Raw genomic sequence first — 23,316 nt, 5'->3', positions numbered from 1 at the left:
AAATTGACAAATAATTGTAATAGGTTAACCGTAGGTTAACCTGTAACAGAAACGTTAATAATCGTTAACCGTTAGCGGTTAACCGTTTCTTAATGGTTAGGTTACGGTTAGAAAAATCTCATAGCCGTTATAACAATTAACCGACCGTTTAGGCTAAGCGGTATGTTTAACTATCCATGAACAACCCTAGCGTAGATGCCCTAAGTAATAGGTTATGGTTAGAAAAATATCATAACCATTATAACGGTTAACCGACCTTTTAGGCTAAACGGATCTAGCCCTAGGTAGGTTAGAGGGGTATGTGTCTATGAGATGTAGCAAAACCCTCCGATTGTACCATGTTGCCTACCTTTGTATGTATGCTCAGCTTAGCATCTTCTTATACTATGATTTGCGTTTACTAACATGTTCATGTAAATGAACGCAAGTAATATAGTTTGGTTATTAGTGTGGCACTGAGCTTGTGAGTTCACGTTCAAAATTTATTTTCATGCACAAGTTCTTAGGAGGAGCTTTTCGTGGAGCTTATTACACAGTCCACTTTCTAGACCGGCAACATCTTTGAGTGCATCTTGAGTATATTGTAGAGGGCATGTACTATATATGGACCTTTTGTATTCGAGTCGTACTTGTATTTTGAAATATTTCTTTAAATCAGTTTGGATGTATTTTGGGGCTCCTGATTTGTAAACTTAAACACTATTATTTCATTTTATGTTTATGATGAATGTTTAAAGTTGGGCTTAATAATTGTTTTAAAACTAAAAATTTTGGGTTAACCACTTCAATGGGAGTACTAATCCTTCGGTCTTCGGATTGTAGTGGATTAAGACGTTACAGAGGTACTAAAATGAAATAAAAACTAAACTTTATGTATGATTTTGAAAAAATTGAAAATTAATTTAGGTGCTAAACTCATACTTTACCCTATTTTTTAATATGATGAATTAAAGAAGTTCACCAACAAATATAATTTTCCCAAAATTAATTATATTTTATATGAATGCAAAAATATGGTTTCTTAATTCCCTAAAGAAAACACGGTTGGGGGTAGTTCTCTCCCTCTAAGATCTTTAAATTCTCCCCTAAACCTCTTCCCACAAACTACTACTCATTAATCTTTTTTCCCACGCTTTCCTTCATTTTCTCGGAAAATCCCAAGTCGAAAACAGATCAAAGTTTTCATTTTTCTTGATTCGGATAAACTTTTCGATCTGGGTTTTGCTTGAACTTTGTCTCGTTGCCAAAAAAAAGATGGCAGAAGAGAGTAGAAAAGGCTCGAATCCTGAGCCAGTTAATGTTCAAACTACAGATTCATCAAATGAAAGAAGATAATCTCCCAAATTTTCTTCTTTCAGTGAGATTAAAATACGTGAAGCTCGGCTACCATTATTTAATCTCCAACGCCATGTATTTAATGCTGGTGCCTATATTATGCATCGCTTCGGCTCATCTCTCGACGCTCAAGTTGCTCGATTTCGTTCAACTATGGCAGCAGCTCAAGTTCAATCTTGCCTCGGTAACCCTTTGTTTGGGACTTTTAATTTTCTTAGCCACGCTTTACTTCACCAGCTGTCCCAGGAAAGTTTTCTTGGTGGATTTCGCTTGTTACGAGCCCGAACCCGAGCGTATTTGCACCAGGGAAATCTTCATGGAGAGATCTGCTTTTGCCGGCAGTTTCACCGGCGAGAACTTGGCTTTTCAAAAGAAGATACTCGAGCGGTCCGGTTTAGGACAGAAGACGTACTTGCCGGAGGCGGTGATTCGCGTGCCGCCGAACCCGTGCATGGCGGAGGCGAGGAAAGAAGCCGAGGCCGTGATGTTCGGTGCCATTGATGAACTGCTGGAGAAAACTGGTGTTAAGGCCAAGGATATCGGTATCCTCGTGGTGAATTGCAGCTTGTTTAATCCGACGCCGTCTCTTTCCGCCATAGTTGTCAATAGATACAAGCTTAGAGGCAACATTTTGAGCTATAATCTTGGTGGAATGGGTTGCAGTGCTGGACTCATTTCTATTGACCTTGCTAAACAACTCCTACAGGTACACGATGAATTTCGTTTTAAATAAATCCATAATCACATGAGTCTCGATTATATTATCGATCTATTCTAAAGCGAAAACTCGAAAAATGAAACATGTTCATGCACAAAATTTAATGTATCATAACATGTGCTTTAGACCGATAATTGGATCAAATACGAAAAGGTTTCGATACTAACTGTGGACACCCGTTTTTGTCCGGGTCTTTCCTATCTAATTTAATTTTAATTTTATTATTATTATTATTATTATTATTTATTATTATTATTATATTAATTACATATTACAATATTTTGGCAAGCCAAAGCCCATTACAACCGGCCCAAACAGGACCCAACATTGCTAGGGTTTCACCCTATCTCACCAACCCATCAGATTAGGGTTTCAAACCCTAAAACAGATTAGGGTTTCAAACCCTAAAACAAATTAGGGTTTTAACCCTAATCCCCTAATGACAGCCGCCGACCTAACTCATCAGCAAGCCAGCCAGCCGCCTCTGGCTATTTAGCTTCCCCAGCCTTGCGTGGTCTTCACCGGTCACTCCCGAGCCGAGTGAGCCGCCGCTGGTGAGTTCTCGAGCCACCGCCAATCTCTCCAGTTCATCCGTCATCCACAGTGACCCTCAACAGTGAGATAGCAGAGAAATCAATTAAAAATTGGAAAAATCCAAGCAAATCTATTCAAATCCAAGAGATGACAGCATGAGTATAGGGATATCATTCCCTACGAACTCAACCATCCATCAGTTAGAAGATATCAACACATGCATCAATAAAAAAACCGAAGAAAAAAGGAGGGGGGATTCGAACCACAACAAAAAAAAAAAAAAAAAAAAAGAGGAGTAGGAGAGGATAATACCTTCATCGGAGGAGTGCCGGAAAGCCAAGTGGTCGCCGGAGTTCAAAGCTTTCGAGAGGTATAATCTTGGATCTAGGGTTGCTAGGTGGTTTTGAGAGGAAAATGGTTTAGGTTTCTGGTAAAGGAGGGTGAGGGGCTTTTGGGATCACCTGGTCCCTCCGGCCGCCGCGCCAGCAGCCGTGCGTCGCTGCTTGCTACCGCAAGCTCAGCCGGTCCCTCTCTCCGATGAGAGGAGTTTAAGAGATTTTTGAATCTCTCTCTCCTCTCTATTTGGATAAGAGATGAGAAATGGGGATGAATGTGTAAGCAAGCCCGATCTTGGGCTCATATTATTCAATCAAAACGGCGCCGTTTCAGCAAGGGACCTTCAGCGTGTTTTTTATCTTGTGGGGTAACTACACGTTTAGTCCCCCGCGCTTTGTAATATAATTATTAAGCCATATAATGAAGTTATATATTATTTGATTTCGAGCCTTTATTTTTCCTTCCTTACATTTTAGTCCTGCTATTACTTGTTATGCTATTCTGGTTATATGTGACTTTGGTCTCAATATTTATAATCATTTCAATTTAGTCACGGGTTTTTGTGTGTTGCTTATTTCTTGTGAACGTTCGAATTTGGATATGATATTTATGTATCTTACATTTTAGTCACTGATCATGTGTTGTTTTTTTTATGTTCGAATTTGACAGCAATATTTGTAAATCAATCATTTTAGTCACTGGTAGCTTGTGTTGTGTATTTTTGTTGACATTTGAATCTAGTCATGGTATTTGTAAAGTTATTATTATGGTCACTGTTTACATTTGGTTTATTTATGATTCGGCCTTCATGTTTGTGTTTTTTCATTTAAGTCTTTTTTTGTTATTTTATCTTTGGGTAAGTTCCTGCTAGTATCATAGTATTTTATTTTCTTATATTTCAGTCCTTAATTGAAATGTTGGGTATTTTACTTCGAACTTTAACTTTCATCATTCTTATATTTTAGTCATTTTACACTGTTAATTGTTTTTAGTTAAATGTTTGATTTCACTTATTAATTTGTGATGTGTTTATTTTATTCCTTGCCGTTAGTTTTACTTTTTCATACTTTGATTTGCCAGGTTCGATGTTTGTTCATTTAGGCCTTAATATTAAATTATAATGTGTATGCTTGCTTGGTGTAAATATATTTATATTAGCGCATAGATCATGTTTACATCGATTATTTATTTATTTATTTATGTTTTCCATATGTATATAAATTGTATGTGCAAGGTGATTTATTTACTTTATTTTTCCTATTAATTTCTAATTTGCAAATTGAATGATATTCGGGATTTATTTATTTTTTATGTATATAAGTGTTGTTAAGTGTATTTATGTGTATTTCGTGTGGAGCCCACCTTTGTGCCTTATATATACATATATTTGCTTTTCTTCCATGATTTATATTCATATTAATTTATTTTGTGTCAGCACTTTATGTATCTCTCGTATTTGGTTAAACATTTCATAACTAATTCAAATAATTTTGAGAACACAAATTTGTAGAACGTGCATGGAAAGTATCGCTTGATCGAAGTGGTACAATCCGATATGACATTCGAACAAATTGAACTTGAAATTAATTGATTTTATTTTGTTAATCCATTTCATTTTAAATCGAACATTGCAATGAATGTCTCTAAATAATAATTTATTTCATTTCATGTAAATTATTAATTTTCATTCTACGATGTATATTCGATCCTTTTTTATCAATTTATTTCATTGAATGCGAGTGCAAATAGTCGATTTTCATTTTTAGTCGATTCATATATTTATTAACGAGGGAATATTCTTTTATTGATAAGAAATAGTCGAGTTAGCTTTCTCGATGGAGGATTGCTAATTTCGAGATTTCTTTTCGAATTAAAGAATTTTCTCTAATTAATTGATTCGAAGCAAATTAATCAACGTTCGATAAATAGATCATATTTTAACTTTATATTCGATTTGTAATTTCCACTATTTTACGACAACATGTAAGCGACACAGTACCATTTTTGGGCGTTGTGGGGTGCTTACCCTTCCCCACACGTAACCGACTCCCGAACCTGTTAAATTTGATTTCTGGTAAATGTAGACCATTTTAGTCTTAAAAAATGATTTTTCTTAAATTTCTTTTAAAAAGACTTTTTTAGGTATTCGACCTACCTAACCCAAAGGTCGATGGCGACTCTATTCAATTTAATCCAAATTAATCCAAAATACTCAATTTTTCAAATAAAAGTCATAATCGTTTTTTAAATAATATTTAATTGTTTTACAAAAAAATGGTTATGACAGCTTGGCGACTCCGCTGGGGAAGGAACTAGAGAGTCAGGCTGTCGGTCGCTTATATATGGTCGTTATGGTGGAAATTATAAGTTCGAATCTTTAGTAAAACTATGATCTATTTATTGAATTTTTATTTATTATTTTTATATACTAACATTTTAATTGTTTTCATTTTTTCAGATATTTCTTAGTTCTCGTTGGGTGTTATTTTTTATTTTCCCTGTTTTTGAGTCAAAGGTTTGTTTGTTTCTCCTCACACACATCACTTTCATTAGCATAACACGAGCTCTAGACATGAGCTTCGATCCAAATTAGTTAGGGTGATTGCTTTACTCTCGTAAGAATTTATTCTTCGTATGAGTTTTAGCAAACAACCCATGGGATACATACCTTATACCTTCGTAGGAATTTATTCCTCGTATGGGTATAAGGCAGTGAATCCCCTCGAATTGAACTCGATCCGTTTGAAACCTGTAATGGGTGAGGATTGAGGGTTTGGTAGCCCAAGGGGGCACCGACATCAAGGACAATTCGAGTCCCTTTCCTGTTAGAACCGAAACCATGCATATAGTGAACCGTAAAATGGTCACCCTAGGTATAGCTATATCGAATCTCTGTCCGTCAGCAGGTACCTAAAATAGGTGTACAGAAAGGAGGAATATTTCTAAACCCTTACCTTTTGTTTTAAGTTTGTAGAATATTTATTCTTTTAGAATAAAAGCATGCGAACTAGATACCATGCGGTTAGGATTATTTTCTTGAAATTAAATCATTTTTGGGTAGATAGCATGTCCGGGTAGGATTGTTATTTAATTGAAAGCATGTTTGGGTAGATATCATGACGGGGTAGGTGGTATATCATCTCTGACTAATATTTTATCCGTATAAATTATTTACATGTACTAACTCGTTTTTCTCTTTGTTTTTGCACACTAACTTATTTATTTTGTTTGTGTCGTTTTTCATCCTTCTTTGCATTGCATTGCATCGACATAATATAATGCGAAAATATTGATCCGCAAGGGGATATCCATGAGAAAATCTTCGCAAGAAGAGATAAAAGTTTTCAATCAAGCGATCGCATACACAGACATGCATCGAGGGCTAAAAAGAAGTCCAGAGTACAAGAATGAGATTTTCTCGAAGATCGTGCATCATTCAATACTGAGATGATGATCCACTGATTCAAGGAGTAATCTAGCAGTGGAGTCTTATCTACAATCATTTCATCGCTAGTTATCAAAGAGCGACACACCGACCTCACTACCACAGAGGCATTAACGGAGTCAGATTACAGAGCGCTAGAGGGCATCATTATTGAGGACGAAGATCCGAAAGGAAGCAGTGATCCATTCCAGGCTCACCATCTAAGCGAAGACATGTTTGTAAATTGGATTGTCTTGTAATGCGAAAACTTTTATTTCTGGTGAAGACTATTCTATGATATTCATCGTTGGGGTCAACATTTTTCCATCTGCATTTGCATCTTTTTATTTTGCATATATATTTTATTTTTAAGCATTTTCATATGCATCATTCATAAAAACATGAGATCAATTTGTGGAGAAGTCTGTGGAAGTGATCCTGATCACGTGACCATATTGAGAATATAAACAAGAAGCTGAAATCAACACGATAGAAGCTTGTTCGATTGAGTCTTCCAGGATGGTTCGAGAAAAGAGTCCCCGTTCCTGGAGGTCCATGATGTTGATCTCGGGTACGACTACAATATAGGAAACTTCAGTCATTCCGCTGAGAATTGTAAGACACTGAAGATCAAGGTCCAGAACTTGAGGGCATCTACAATTGAAGAAAATTGGGGCATTGCTTCTAACACTTGAACTGAGAGATTGTTTGTTTGAACTCGTTTGTTATCTCTTTTATATTTGCATAAATATTTTTAATCTTAATACTTGAATTTATACTACCTTTTAAGGTTGAATAATGGAACAAATTTTAATCTTGAGTTCTTTGAATATCAAATGAATTACATATTCTCTTAATTCTTCAAGAATTATAGATCTTTGACATATGCCAAGATTGGACCTATCTTATCCCGTCTAAAACCCAAAATAAAATCTCGATTTTTACCCGAGATAATTCCTGGTCACTACCAAATAACCAATTTTTGACATTCTATCTCTTTGATACCTTGAGATATTCTTTTCGACCTTGAACATTCCCTCTCTTTAAGGCCTTGAAACATTCTTTCCACCTTGAAACACTGCATTTATTTTTGAGACACAAAATCATACCCATACCTTTCTTTGAGCCAATAAAGTCACCATCGTCTTCTTAGACGTAAAACCAACATTTTCTACCAATAAAACCTACAGACATTGAGTACGAGATGCTCACTTGAACATAAACCTTCATACAAAGAAGACACAGTATGGGGCATCTCGCATCAATTTTATGAAGACGAGCATGAGCAATGAAGACATGTTGAGAGCAAGAAGCGAAGAGAAAAAATGGAATTCATTCAAAATAATTCTATCATGCATTAATTACTGTTTTCATTTAAATAAAAATTAATCCTGAAATTTATCCCCCTGGGATACCTCTTCTGCAAGGACTTCTGTCTATGAGATGATGAACGCTTTCTTTCTTTATCCCTTCACAAAGGAGAAAATATATCCCTTGTGTCCCCTTGAGCCTGAATGATATTTTCTTTTGATTTAACCCTAACCAAGGATCACCCTCCACACTGGGGAACAATGTGAAGGAAATCTGAGTGAAGAAAATTGATCCAAATGAGATACCGAAAGGTGAACCAGACGTAGAGTGCAAAGATCAAACCAAAGAAAAAAATCAAAGCAAAAATCAAAGAAAAAGCAAAGAACAAAAGAGGACAAAGAACACAGACAAAGAGTCTCCTGACTTAAATGGCGCATTAAGCTTCAAACCGTGAGATTAATCAAAAACAATCACTCTAGAATCACTTGACTCGAAGATCATAAAACATCAAGAGAAGAGCATGCGAGTAGATTCAAATTGAGCAAAACAGGATCGAAGGCATCAGAGTTAATTGATCCTTGGTTCAAATACCCTTAAAACACATGTTTGGGCCTTTTATCCCTTTCTTTCATAACCCTGAACCATGACCTACATTACGTGCCTTACAAGTCCCTTCTAATCATACATGGATTTCTAAGCGGAAGAGACTATCTTCATATTTCATCCCGCCCGTCAGGATTAATCTTTTATTTTCAAAAAAAAAGTTTTCTAAAATCTTTAATGCATGATAGAGAAAAATAACAAAGGGGGGTTAAAGACGTAAAATTCTGAGTAACGTCTTGAAACCAAAGGAGGATTCGAGTTGAAAACCTGAAAGGGCGGCTCGAATATGAAGGTTATTACATAGGAGACGATTGCTCAAATCCCTTGATGAGGCATCACACAACATGAATGAGAACATGAGAGTTGGGAGTCAGAGCACACTTCCAATAGCTGAGTACAGAAGCTACTCCATCAGATCAGAGAACATCAAATAAATGAGAACACTATACTGTTGACCAAAAATAACCACTTGAGATTTTTTTATCCTTCCTTACTTAACCATCTCTCAAAGATAGCATTGATCTTGACACTTGTCAAATAGCTATAATTTATTGAAGGATTAAAAGAGTAATTAATTCTTTGATATCCAATGAACTCTTGTTTTATGATTTGTCAATTGTGAAACCTTAAAAGGGGCAATATTTTCATATCTTTTGATTAAACATTTTTCAAAATTATTTAATTGATATTTTCATACTTTTGAAAATAAAAGAGGAAGAAAAATTTTCAAACAAGATAATCTCTGGAGGCATATCTTAGATTCAACAAATATCTCACCGAAGCTCAGAATCGAAGCTGGGGCAAGAGAAAGTTAATTTTTGGACAAATTTGATGGGACAAACAAATGGTCTCAGGTCAAGGTTTGCAAGAGTACACCATGGTGGAAATACGGACAAGTTGAATCAATGATAGACTGCTCTCGCGATCATTCTCCTTCTAGATCGAGAAAAGTATATACATACATACACACACATACATACATACATACATACATCCATGATACATAAAATTTGCATCAAACATTTATCATCATGTGTATTAAAGACTTTTTCTCCTCACTTGAGGACAAATTCAATAAAAGAAGATCAATAAATTTCATCTTGACATCTATCATAACTTCCAAGATAGTTAGTCAAATTGCATCATTCTGATCTTTTCAGGAAATTAGAGCTCGGAAATAACCAGGTGTTTTCAACCTGAAAGAACAATGCAATCCACATATTTGGCTTCCTGAAGTCAACAATCAGATCTTCTGAAGATGTTTCCTCACATGCAGGAATCAATAGATAACTTTGAGCTATTGAGATTATTTTCTTTAAAAAAATAAGTGTCGTCTCACTTGAGATAGTTTTCTTAAAAACAAATTTTATTTTGTCTCGCTTGAGACAACATTCTCTTTAAAACAAATTACGTCTCGCTTGAGACATTTTCCACAAATTTTGAGAATTTTAAAACAAATTGCGTCTCGCTTGAGACATTTTTCCTTTGATACAAATTTTGAATTTGATTCACTTAAAACAAAATTAATCTCACCTTAGATTGTTGTTTCTTTCAAAACAAATTTTGTCTCGCTTGAGACCTTTTCCCTTTGAGATCCAAATTTCGAATTTGTTTCACATTAAACAAAGTTGATCTCACTTGAGATCGTTTTCTCAAAAACAAACTTTGTCTCGCTTGAGACAATTTCTCTAAAAACAAATTTTGTCTCATTTGAGACTATATCTTAAGCAAATTTCATCTCGCTTGAGACATCATTTTCTCTCATAATACAAATTTCAAGGTTGTTGTACTTAAAGCAAATTAATATCACTTGAGATTTTCAAAGCTGATTGGTCTCGCACGAGACAGTTTTCCCTTTTAACAAATCCTGAAATTGTTTCATTTGAAACAAAATAAACACTTTTGAAAACACCCTTGAGATTATTTCCATATAAACAAAATCGACAATATTTGAATCTTTTAAAACGATTTTTGTCTCTTGAGACAGTTTCTCTTGAAAAAATCTTTGAGTTTGTTCCTTTTGAATAAAAATCTTGGAGTTTGTTCCTTTTGAATAAATATCTTTGAGTGTTTCTTTTGAAAAATCTTTGAGTCTATTTATTTTAAAACAAAGTTTTGTCTCTTGAGACAGTTTCTCTTGTAAAAATCTTTGAGTTTGTTCCTTTTGAATAAAAATCTTGGAGTTTGTTCCTTTTGAATAAATATTTGAGTCGTTTCTTTTGAAAAATCTTTGAGTCTATTTTTTTGAAACAAAGTTTTGTCTCTCTTGAGACAATTTCGTGAAAAATCTTTGAGTCTGAAACAAAGTTTTGTCTCTCTTGAGACAATTTTGTGAAAAAAATCTTTGAGATTGTTTCTTTTGAAAAAAATCTTTGAGTTTGTTTCTTTGGAAACAAAATTTTTTCTCTCTTAAGATAGTTTCTTTTGAAACAAAAATCTTTGAGTTTGTTTCTTTTGAAACAAATTTTTGTCTCTCTTAAGATAATTTCTTTGAAACAAAAATCTTTGAATCTGTTTCTCTTAAAATGAATTTTGTATCTCTTGAGACCGTTTCTTTGAAGTAAATCTTTGAATATGTTCATTTTGAAAATCTTTGAGTTTGTTTCTCTTAACAAAATCATCTTTGAGTCAATTTCTTTAAAAACAAATGTTGTCTCTCTTGAGACGGTTTCTAATGAAAAACTAACTTTTGAGAGTGTTTCATTTGAAACAAATTTGGTCTCACTTAAGATGAGATCCATCTTTGAGTTAGTTTCTTTTGAAACAAAATTTTATCTCTTAAAGACAATTTCTTTTGAAAAAAATCTTTGAGTTTGTTCCTTTGAAACAAAATTTTGTCTCTCGAGACAACTTCTTTTGAAAATACCCACCTTTGAGATTGTTTCTATTAAAACCAATTTTGTCTCGCATGAACAGTTTCCTTTCAATGACATCTTTGAGTCGTTTCCCTTCAAACGAATTTTGTCTCTTGAAACATTTTCTCTTAAATAAGATCATCTTTGAGTTTGTTTCTCTGGAAACAAGGTTTTATCCCTTAAAACAGTTTCTTTTGAAGAAAAATCTGAGTCTGTTTCTTTGGAAACAAATTTTGTCTCACTAAGATACAATTTTCTGAAAAACAAAGTTTTGTCTCTTATGACAATGTTTAAAAAAAAATCATTGAATCTCTTTCTTTGGAAACAAATTTTGTTTCTCTCGAGACAGTTTATTTGAGAAAAATCTTGGAGTTTGTTTCTTTGGAAACAAATTTACCATATTTGAATCTGTTTCCCTTGAAACAAAATAAACATCTTTGAGATTTACCTTGAAATGAATTTCGTCTCATTTGAGACAATTTCCCATGAAATACCGATCTTGAGAACGTTTCCCTTAAAAACAAATTTTGTCTCGCTTGAGACAATTCCCTTTAAATGCCATCTTTGGGTTGTTTCCTTTGAAACGAATCTTGTCTCTTTTGAGACAGTTGCTTTGGAAAAACTTATCTTTGAGTTTATTTCACTTGAAACAAAGCAAATATCTTTGAGATCGTTTCTCTTGAAACGAATTTTGTCTCCCTTGAGACAATTTTTATCAAAATTCAATCTTTGAGTTTGTTTCTATTGAAGCACATCTTTGAGTTGGTTTCTCTTGAAACCATAGCTTCTAAAGATGGCCAGCCGTCCTCATCATGTAGGAACCGTGTCATCCCCAGACCATCTCCTTATCACGTAGGAGCCGTGTCAACCATAGATAACCAGCCGTCCTCATCACGTAGGAACCGTGTTATCACCTTAAGATGGCCAGAACTCTTCATCACGTATGAGCCGTGTCATTCCCAGACCAGATCTCCTTATCACGTAGGAGCCGTGTCAACCATAGATAACCAGCCGTCCTCATCACGTAGGAACCGTGTTTCACCTTTAGATGGCCAGAACTCTTCATCACGTATGAGCCGTGTCATTCCCCGACCATAGTCCTCATCATGTAGGAACCTTGTCACTTTTAGACGACCAGAACTCTTCATCATGTATGAGCAGTGTCGTCCCCAACAACCAACATTATCCAATTTCTAAGTTTAAAAGGGAGAGAACCAGACAAAAACGTGATGTCTTGTCGTCTTTGCCCTATTCTGGTTAACACAAGAATGTGCAAAGAGGGGCAGCTGTGGACACCCGTTTTTGTCCGGGTCTTTCCTATCTAATTTAATTTTAATTTATTATATTATTATTATATTATTATTATTATTATTATATTAATTACATATTACAATATTTTGGCAAGCCAAAGCCCATTACAACCGGCCCAAACAGGACCCAACATTGCTAGGGTTTCACCCTATCTCACCAACCCATCAGATTAGGGTTTCAAACCCTAAAACAGATTAGGGTTTCAAACCCTAAAACAAATTAGGGTTTTAACCCTAATCCCCTAATGACAGCCGCCGACCTAACTCATCAGCAAGCCAGCCAGCCGCCTCTGGCTATTTAGCTTCCCCAGCCTTGCGTGGTCTTCACCGGTCACTCCCGAGCCGAGTGAGCCGCCGCTGGTGAGTTCTCGAGCCACCGCCAATCTCTCCAGTTCATCCGTCATCCACAGTGACCCTCAACAGTGAGATAGCAGAGAAATCAATTAAAAATTGGAAAAATCCAAGCAAATCTATTCAAATCCAAGAGATGACAGCATGAGTATAGGGATATCATTCCCTACGAACTCAACCATCCATCAGTTAGAAGATATCAACACATGCATCAATAAAAAAAAACCGAAGAAAAAAGGAGGGGGGATTCGAACCACAACAAAAAAAAAAGAAAGAAAAAAGAGGAGTAGGAGAGGATAATACCTTCATCGGAGGAGTGCCGGAAAGCCAAGTGGTCGCCGGAGTTCAAAGCTTTCGAGAGGTATAATCTTGGATCTAGGGTTGCTAGGTGGTTTTGAGAGGAAATGGTTTAGGTTTCTGGTAAAGGAGGTGAGGGGATGCTTTTGGGATCACCTGGTCCCTCCGGCCGCCGCGCCAGCAGCCGTGCGTCGCTGCTTGCTACCGCAAGCTCAGCCGGGTCCCTCTCTCCGATGAGAGGAGTTTAAGAGATTTTTGAATCTCTCTCTCCTCTCTATTTGGATAAGAGATGAGAAATGGGGATGAATGGGTAAGCAAGCCCGATCTTGGGCTCATATTATTCAATCAAAACGGCGCCGTTTCAGCAAGGGACCTTCAGCGTGTTTTTATCTTGTGGGGTAACTACACGTTTAGTCCCCCGCGCTTTGTAATATAATTATTAAGCCATATAATGAAGTTATATATTATTTGATTTCGAGCCTTTATTTTTCCTTCCTTACATTTTAGTCCTGCTATTACTTGTTATGCTATTCTGGTTATATGTGACTTTGGTCTCAATATTTATAATCATTTCAATTTAGTCACGGGTTTTTGTGTGTTGCTTATTTCTTGTGAACGTTCGAATTTGGATATGATATTTATGTATCTTACATTTTAGTCACTGATCATGTGTTGTTTTTTTTATGTTCGAATTTGACAGCAATATTTGTAAATCAATCATTTTAGTCACTGGTAGCTTGTGTTGTGTATTTTTGTTGACATTTGAATCTAGTCATGGTATTTGTAAAGTTATTATTATGGTCACTGTTTTACATTTGGTTTATTTATGATTCGGCCTTCATGTTTGTGTTTATTTCATTTAAGTCTTTTTTTGTTATTTTATCTTTGGGTAAGTTCCTGCTAGTATCATAGTATTTTATTTTCTTATATTTCAGTCCTTAATTGAAATGTTGGGTATTTTACTTCGAACTTTAACTTTCATCATTCTTATATTTTAGTCATTTTACACTGTTAATTGTTTTTAGTTAAATGTTTGATTTCACTTATTAATTTGTGATGTGTTATTTTATTCCTTGCCGTTAGTTTTACTTTTTCATACTTTGATTTGCCAGGTTTGATGTTTGTTCATTTAGGCCTTAATATTAAATTATAATGTGTATGCTTGCTTGGTGTAAATATATTTATATTAGCGCATAGATCATGTTTACATCGATTATTTATTTATTTATTTATGTTTTCCATATGTATATAAATTGTATGTGCAAGGTGATTTATTTACTTTATTTTTCCTATTAAATTTCTAATTTGCAAATTGAATGATATTCGGGATTTATTTATTTTTTATGTATATAAGTGTTGTTAAGTGTATTTATGTGTATTTCGTGTGGAGCCCACCTTTGTGCCTTATATATACATATATTTGCTTTTCTTCCATGATTTATATTCATATTAATTTATTTTGTGTCAGCACTTTATGTATCTCTCGTATTTGGTTAAACATTTCATAACTAATTCAAATAATTTTGAGAACACAAATTTGTAGAACGTGCATGGAAAGTATCGCTTGATCGAAGTGGTACAATCCGATATGACATTCGAACAAATGTGAACTTGAAATTAATTTGATTTTATTTTGTTAATCCATTTCATTTTAAATCGAACATTGCAATGAATGTCTCTAAATAATAATTTATTTCATTTCATGTAAATTATTAATTTTCATTCTACGATGTATATTCGATCCTTTTTTTATCAATTTATTTCATTGAATGCGAGTGCAAATAGTCGATTTTCATTTTTAGTCGATTCATATATTTATTAACGAGGGAATATTCTTTTATTGATAAGAAATAGTCGAGTTAGCTTTCTCGATGGAGGATTGCTAATTTCGAGATTTCTTTTCGAATTAAAGAATTTTCTCTAATTAATTGATTCGAAGCAAATTAATCAACGTTCGATAAATAGATCATATTTTAACTTTATATTCGATTTGTAATTTCCACTATTTTACGACAACATGTAAGCGACACAGTACCATTTTTGGGCGTTGTGGGGGTGCTTACCCTTCCCCACACGTAACCGACTCCCGAACCTGTTAAATTTGATTTCTGGTAAATGTAGACCATTTTAGTCTTAAAAAATGATTTTTCTTAAATTTCTTTTAAAAAGACTTTTTTAGGTATTCGACCTACCTAACCCAAAGGTCGATGGCGACTCTATTCAATTTAATCCAAATTAATCCAAAATACTCAATTTTTCAAAATAAAAGTCATAATCGTTTTTTAAAATAATATTTAATTTGTTTTACAAAAAAAATGGTTATGACACTAACTATATCGATTTGAATAATTAAATTGGAACTCGAATTAATGCTAATAAAGTACTGGTGGCTTATATGTTATGTTGTTTTTGTTACAGGTCCACCCTAACTCATATGCCTTAGTAGTGAGCATGGAGAACATTACTCTGAACTGGTACTTCGGTAACGATCGATCTATGCTGGTCTCGAACTGTTTGTTCCGTATGGGTGGCGCCGCGATCCTTCTCTCGAACAAGTTGTCCGATCGTCGTCGCTCGAAATATCAACTCATCCACACCGTACGCACACATAAAGGAGCTGACGACAAGTGCTACAACTGCGTCTTCCAACGCGAGGACGACACCAAAAGGATCGGCGTTTCGCTCTCGAAAGACCTCATGGCGGTTGCTGGCGAAGCCCTAAAGACCAACATCACCACCTTGGGACCATTGGTCCTTCCATGTCCGAACAATTATTGTTTTTCGTCACTCTAGTTGCTAGGAAAGTCTTCAAAATGAAGATCAGGACATACATCCCGGATTTCAATTAGCTTTCCAGCACTTCTGCATCCACGCCGGAGGGAGAGCCGTGCTAGATGAGCTCGAGAAAAACCTCGAGCTCACCGATTGGCACATGGAGCCGTCGAGGATGACACTTATAGGTTCGGTAACACGTCGAGTAGTTCCCTGTGGTATGAGCTGGCTTACTCGGAAGCGAAAGGGAGGATCCGAAAAGGCGACCGGACATGGCAGATCGCATTCGGGTCAGGGTTTAAATGCAACAGCGCTGTTTGGAAAGCTTTGAGGACCATTAATCCAGCAAGGAGAAGAGTCCATGGATTGATGAGATTGATGAATTCCCTGTTTATGTTCCTAAGGTGGCAAGTGCTTCTTCTTCCTCACATAAAAACAATTAATTCTTGACGCCGGACAGAATAATGATTATCCTGCAAGCGCTCCAACAGATGATTCACATGAGAAAATTCGCCCAAAAAAACCAGAGAAAAAAGTCTCTAGTATTTAATAAAATATTATAAAATCAAAACCATCCCTAAAATCAATCCACAAACCGGACTGTTATAGCCAAAAATCGTCTTTATTCGAATTTTGCCAAAAATAGCAAAATCCCGAAAATCACTCTAAATTGAAATTCAAAATAAAATAAGCAATCTCCAAAAAATCCGGCCTAAATCGGATTTAAATTGACTTCCTAATTGACAATCAAAATATTATCATAAATAGTAAAAAATATCTAAATCTAGTGATTCGGAGGGGAAAACGGCAGAATTTGATGTTGAAAAAATGGCCACATGGAGCATAGCTCGATGTGGAGAGCGTGCGTGTCGAAAAGAGCTTTCCGGATTGGGGTCTTATGCGCGATTCTGACACCTGTAGCCAAAGTTATGGCCAAAAGACTAAAACATACTCAAAACGACCCCAATGAGGAACATGTCACAATCAATTCCCGCATTTGCGCTGATCTGCCAATTCATGGTATCTCAGCGCCATCAAAGTGCAATCTGACAGCTCAACATCATATGTCTCGGATCCCCGCATCAATTCTTCATCAAAAGATAGATCTAGAGAGAGAGAGCATTTGACAAGTAATTATAATTATAATATAATTCAGGAATTAAGCAAATATACGAGAAATTAGATCATGTTCGTAACCAAAAATCATACAACATAAACATTACATACATATAAACATATTAATTAACTCCAGTATTAATATATATACACACAAATATAAACTGATACGTATATGTGTTAGTATTTGATATGTCGTTAATAAAATATTTTAATTTCATAAATAGTATTTAAATATTGTCGCATGTCCGAGATTTTAAAACCCTAAACACTGATTATAGATCATAAAATTTAATCCATAAATTTTAAATTATGAACCCTAACTTTTAATACCACACGTCATTTATTCAATTCTATTCGTGAAATTTTTTAACGTTCATTGAAAGTATACATACATGGAGAGACAAATGGACATATGATTTTATATCCAATGAAAACTTTTAGAAATATATTAATGACTTAGGAAGTGTGAAATTATAAATTTCATAAACACATTGTAATACCTTAAATCTCGGGCTAGAAGTTTTGAGTTAACCTAAGATAGTTTGGATGATCCCATGTATCTTGTAAGAGTATTAGATCGATTTGAGCATGGTTTGGACTTGGTTTGAGGCCCAATTGATATTAAAATAAAAGGGGTATTTTTAATATTGAGAGAAAAGGGAACGGACTAAAAGATCAATCAGACCAACGTTTAAAAAAACTAAAATCTCTTGATTGGGAGAAGATCTCACGCCTGATTCTTCTCTTTTTCATCATTCTCTCTTTTTTCTTCTTCATCCTTTCCTTCATCTCCAAAAGCTAGAAAAAGGTTGAAACTTTTAGTTTTACAAGCCTGGTTCATAAATTCCAGGGTAAGAAATGAAATCTCCATCTTCTAAGCTTTCATTCAAACTATTAAGATCAAGGTTTGGCCATAGAAACTAAATGTGGGTTTTAGTGGAGGTTTAATAAACTAAACATTTTCAGCTCGTTTTTAGTGTATTTAAGGGTTATGAAGAATCCTTAACTTCCATTCAAGCTCCTAGATGAGTTAGTAACTCATTTACCTTGTCTTTGATTAGTGAAAGAGGTGGGAGAAAGCTCCAAGGCTAAAGGAAATGATATTTCGGCCCTTAGTTGATTTGATGGAGTTTCCAACAACTAGGAAACTAAGGTAACATATTCACAACTCTTTCATACCATTTGTGAGTCATTAGAATGTGTCTACCTAAAGAGTCTTGAGTTTATGAAGCATAAATGAACATTCATGGTAGATTCAAGTAATTGGTGTTTTTAGTATGTTAAAGATTTATTATGATCCCTTATTTCATATATAAGACTTTAAGAACACTTAGGAACCTCAGTAGAGCACTTGGAGTAGTTCAAAGAATCATTTTCATGCCCAAATAGGTCATTTCTAGGTTCAAGTATTGATACCGGAAGAATAGTATCGATATTGTTCGTCAGCTAGTTTAAGAAACCAAAAGGTTTGGGAAGGAAAGTATCGATACTTCTCCAAAGGGTATCGATAAGTATCGATACTGATGGTCGGGTTTCGATACTAATAGGATAATATCGATACCGAGTGCACTTAACCAATTCCAGTAGGCCATTTTGGTATCAGTACTTATGGTAGTATCAGTACCAAGGGTAGAATATCGATACCTTAGCTCAGGAGTATTGATATTTGTCCAACAATATCGATACTGCCAACCCTTCTCAGCTTGATATAACTCTATAGTATCTATACCCAAGGGCGAGTATCGATATCATTGTACATTTTTGGGCAAGAAGTCTTAGGGATTCAAAAGTAATATTGAGGGACCCAAGAACACTAATACACCATCGAATAAAACTACAAGTGAGAACCATTGAGAATATGCAATTACAACTAGAAACAATATCAATTAGGACGACATAAAACTAGCCTTGGTTGATGCTCGGGAAATGATCAGGACTCTTGAGTCACTCTAGTAGATGATGATAGTTTCGAGGTATAAAATGTCTGGTTATCCTTAAGCAAGTGCGTGAGACACTTTGAGACTAACTAAGGCGAGGCTCAAACACTCGCGAGAGGTGGGTTAGTCGAGTGTAGTGTATGATGTAGAGATTTTGGACCTAACCCTAGGTAAACTAGAAGGTTGTGTGTCTCGAGATGTGTAACCCTCCGGCCATACCATGATGTATACCCGAGAGTTGCGTGAAGTATACGAGTATAGTCACTTTCCTTATTGCACTCGATAATTTGAGCATTTAATGAACACTTTTAGTATGGTTTAGTTGTTAGTGTGACATTGGGATAATGAGTTCAGCATTCGAAATTTGTTTCCGTGCATAGGTATTTAGGAGGAGCATTTGAGGAGCCTATCGTGCAGTAGACGTTTTAGATAGTCCGAGCAGCGAAGTACGTCTTGAGTCTTATTTCTCAGAGAGTATGTATTATTCAAGACCTTCTTGTACTTGAGTCGTAACTTTATTTTAAATACTCAGTTGTATTATCTTGATATACTTGTTTTGGGAGCCCCGATGTAAACTTTAATTATTTATGTTAATTTACTTTATTTTTAAATGACTTTTAAATTTATGATCTAAAATGTTTTTAAAGAAAATTATTGGGTTAGTCACTCCGGTGGTTCCGTGTGACATTCTAATTGATCGACTTTGTGTCGTATCGGATTAGGGTATTACACCTACAATTATATCATAAAAAGTTTAAAAAAAATACTTAAATAAGAAATTCAAATATATATGTAACAGTTGCATCCATATGTTTTCTTGTTGGGTATTGGTGGAGAAAGCCAACTAACTTCATTTAAGTTATTTTAGAATCAAAACAAAGAAAATCCATATGTTTTCGTTATAATACTTAATGTGAACTCGAACAATTAAAAGATCATTATAATATTATTTATCACGGATCATTATTTTTTCCTCAACTAATACTAAATTAAAATACATATAATAAAAGTGACTGATATACATTTATATATTTTCAAAGTAAGCCCTTTTATTTCTTAATATTTACATTAAAAAGGAATAAAACTTGCACATATTTATGTCGGTGTTCGAATCCGAAAACTCTAGGGAGAATAATAAATCTCTTAATTATTGAGATCGCTTGATTTGTGCTCTCATTTTGATTTTTCATCCAAAAATAGTAATAAAATATATGAAAATTAAAAATTTGTAAGTATATGAAAATTATTAAAAATGGGTAAAGTACATAAATGATTCATCAACTATAGGTGATGCTTTGTTGAGTCATTGGATTATTAAAAGTTGCAAAAATGATCTCTTGACTATAAGACAATACTTTGTTAAGACACCAAACTATTAAAAGATATAAAATGATCACTCAAGTATTTATATTTTCAAACTCGCTCTTTTTTTATTAAAAATTGACGATCATCTGAGTTGAACCTTAACCTCTTAATTGTGATATGATAAAATTTGATCTCAAAATATTAACTGATTATACAATCCAAACAATTTTTTGATCAAATTTTATTATACCACAATTAGTAGGTTAACGTCAAACTCATATGATTTTATTTTTTTAATCGAAAAGAGACAAATTTGAAACATACAAATAACTGGATGATCACTTTATAAATTTTAATAATCTAGTAACTCAACAAAATAACTCTCTCAAAAAGTAAGAAAATTTTTCCATCACTTGAAAGTTTATCGTTCTTTTCCCTAAAGTTTCCTCACAAGACAAAGATGAAAAAAAGATAAAGAAAAAGAAAAGGATTGCCACTCAAATAATTGATGTACGATCCATTAAGGAGTTAGATTCATTCTCTCTCTCTCTATATATATATATATATATATATATATATATATATATATATATATATATATATATATATGTCTATATATATAATATATATATATATATATATATATATATATATATATATATATATATATATATATATATATATATATATATATATATATATACATATGTATGTATATATATATATAGACATATGTATGTAGATAAAGAAAAAGAAAAGGAGTGCCACTCAAATAATTGATGTACGATCCATTAAGGAGTTAGATTCATTTCTCTCTCTCTCTCTATATATATATATATATATATATATATAGACATATGTATGTATATATATATATATAGACATATGTATGTATGTATGTATGTATGTATGTATGTATGTATGTATGTATGTATGTATGTATGTATGTATGCATGTATGTATGCATGCATGCATGCATGTATGTATGTATGTATGTATGTAATATTCAATATGATGAAAGGGAAAGAAATAATTAAAGATGGAAAGGGTCCAAAGAAGGACGGACCACATGTCACCAATGTACAAGACTATAATCATAGTGCACTAAAAAAGAAAAGAAAATTATTTTCATACATTTATTTAATTTAAAATTATTCATTAAAATGTTCGATAAAAATCAGGTGTAGGACGCGAATCGATCTGAATTAATTAAGACGAAACCTTGAAATTAAACAACAAAAAAAATGGATTAAGAAAATACTTGATAGAAATGTTACTATTTTAGATCACGTGTAAAGTCAGATGATTTTACACTCAAAATAAAATTTTATTTTAAGATGAAATATAGTATAGTGTCATTGAATTATGTTCTAATGTTCATTTTAATTGTTAAATTTTTTTTAAAAAAATTAAATTATTATTAAATTTATCACTTTTTATAAAATATTAATTAAATTTATCAATTTTTATATTGATTATAATATCAAAATGACCAAATTTAATAATCATTTTGTAATCTTTCAACGTTTAGTGACCAAAACAATCATTTAAGAATAATTTAACGACCTATAATGTATTTTACCCTTTACTTGTTTTCTTTAGACCCTTTCTGCTTAAGATAATGTGAATAGTTGACGAGGGGTTCCTTTCATATAGATGTTATATTAATATTATTAATATTATTATTATTATTATCCAACTTGGGCAATTTACTTTTTGATTATGCAGTAAAGGTCAAAAATTAAAATAACAATAAAGACCCACCAATCCATTATTCTTGTACTTTATATAAATAACAAAATAAATTATTATAAGCATGAATAAGTGATTAAATGAAACGATATCGTTCTTTGAGGTCATAAATTTGAGCATCATCGATTATAATATGATAATTGATCGTTAATTATCAAATAATTAAGAGTATTTAAAACGTTATTGATTATAAAAATTATATGATATTTTCTTATGTTACCCATATTCCTATCACTATAAGTGTTCTTATATATTTCTTTATAAAAATAAAATAAAATAATATATAATATAATTATGAAACAACTAATTGTTGAACAATCATTTTCCCATCAATGTTATTTATAAATAATTATAAATAAAATAATTATAAAAAGAGGAGAAAAATAATTATAAATAACTGAAATCTTATAATAATAAATCTGCCGCCATAGACAAATGCCTCGTTGAGCATCTAAATAACATATAAATAAATAACTGACATCTAATATCCTTAAAAGAGGAGAAAAATAAAATAAAAGTAAAAAGAGGAATAAAGTTAGCATACTCCATTGCTCCCCCCTCAAGAAACAATACCTACTAAAATTGCACATAAATAATTAGAAAGGAGAATAATAAAAGAATTACCATCAATGTTTCCCATGCATTTTTTTTACCCACATTATTTGATCAATTAATTTTTATGGTATAACCACCGGTATCCGATCTATTGATCGACTAATCCGGATTGGGTACTATATAGGCAAATGTGACCCTCCTAACTCAGTCTACTCCATTCGCAATCGCCAGAATTTGAACCCCTGACCTTGCTTAAGGGATCTAGTGTCTCATCCCACTAGACCAACTGATTATTAGTTATTTGATTAATTAATTAATTATGATTAGATACTAAAAGTTTAATATAAGAGTAATAATTTTAATCTAATTTATTTCATTCATAAATATCAATATTCGAACTCTTAAGTTTATTTAAGAATAAAATATATAATGTATAATTTATATATTATTCATTTATTAAATTATATGAATAAGTTTGAATAAAAAATAAATTTGTGTTAAACAAACGAGTTAAACGGGTATATATATAATTTGTTTGTATGCATAAGTATACACATTTTTTCTAAATTATTTGTATTAACATAATTATTAATATTTATTTTTAATTATTTATAAATACTATATAATATATTCACTAATTCACTCTGTTTTAGAAAAGTATTTTATTTATCTATTTTTATTTATTTTTATTACAACAGTAATAGATTTGCTGCCTCTTACAACGTAGAAAATTAAAAAAAAGAAAGGATCAATAAAAAGGATTATACGATTTTTTTATATAATATCTATATTTATTAATTTT

General features: G+C 33.1%; 1 pseudogene; it reads left to right on the top strand.

The window, feature by feature from the left end:
* The first annotated feature begins 1,125 nt into the window (after positions 1-1,125).
* Positions 1,126-16,326, top strand: LOC120175029 (annotated as a pseudogene).
* The last annotated feature ends 6,990 nt before the right edge of the window (positions 16,327-23,316 follow it).

Source organism: Hibiscus syriacus, unplaced genomic scaffold (genome assembly GCF_006381635.1).
Source record: "Hibiscus syriacus cultivar Baekdansim isolate YM2019G1 unplaced genomic scaffold, ASM638163v2 tig00112159_pilon, whole genome shotgun sequence".
NCBI classification, from domain to species: Eukaryota; Viridiplantae; Streptophyta; class Magnoliopsida; order Malvales; family Malvaceae; genus Hibiscus; species Hibiscus syriacus.
This window is presented reverse-complemented; position numbering and strand designations above follow the sequence as displayed.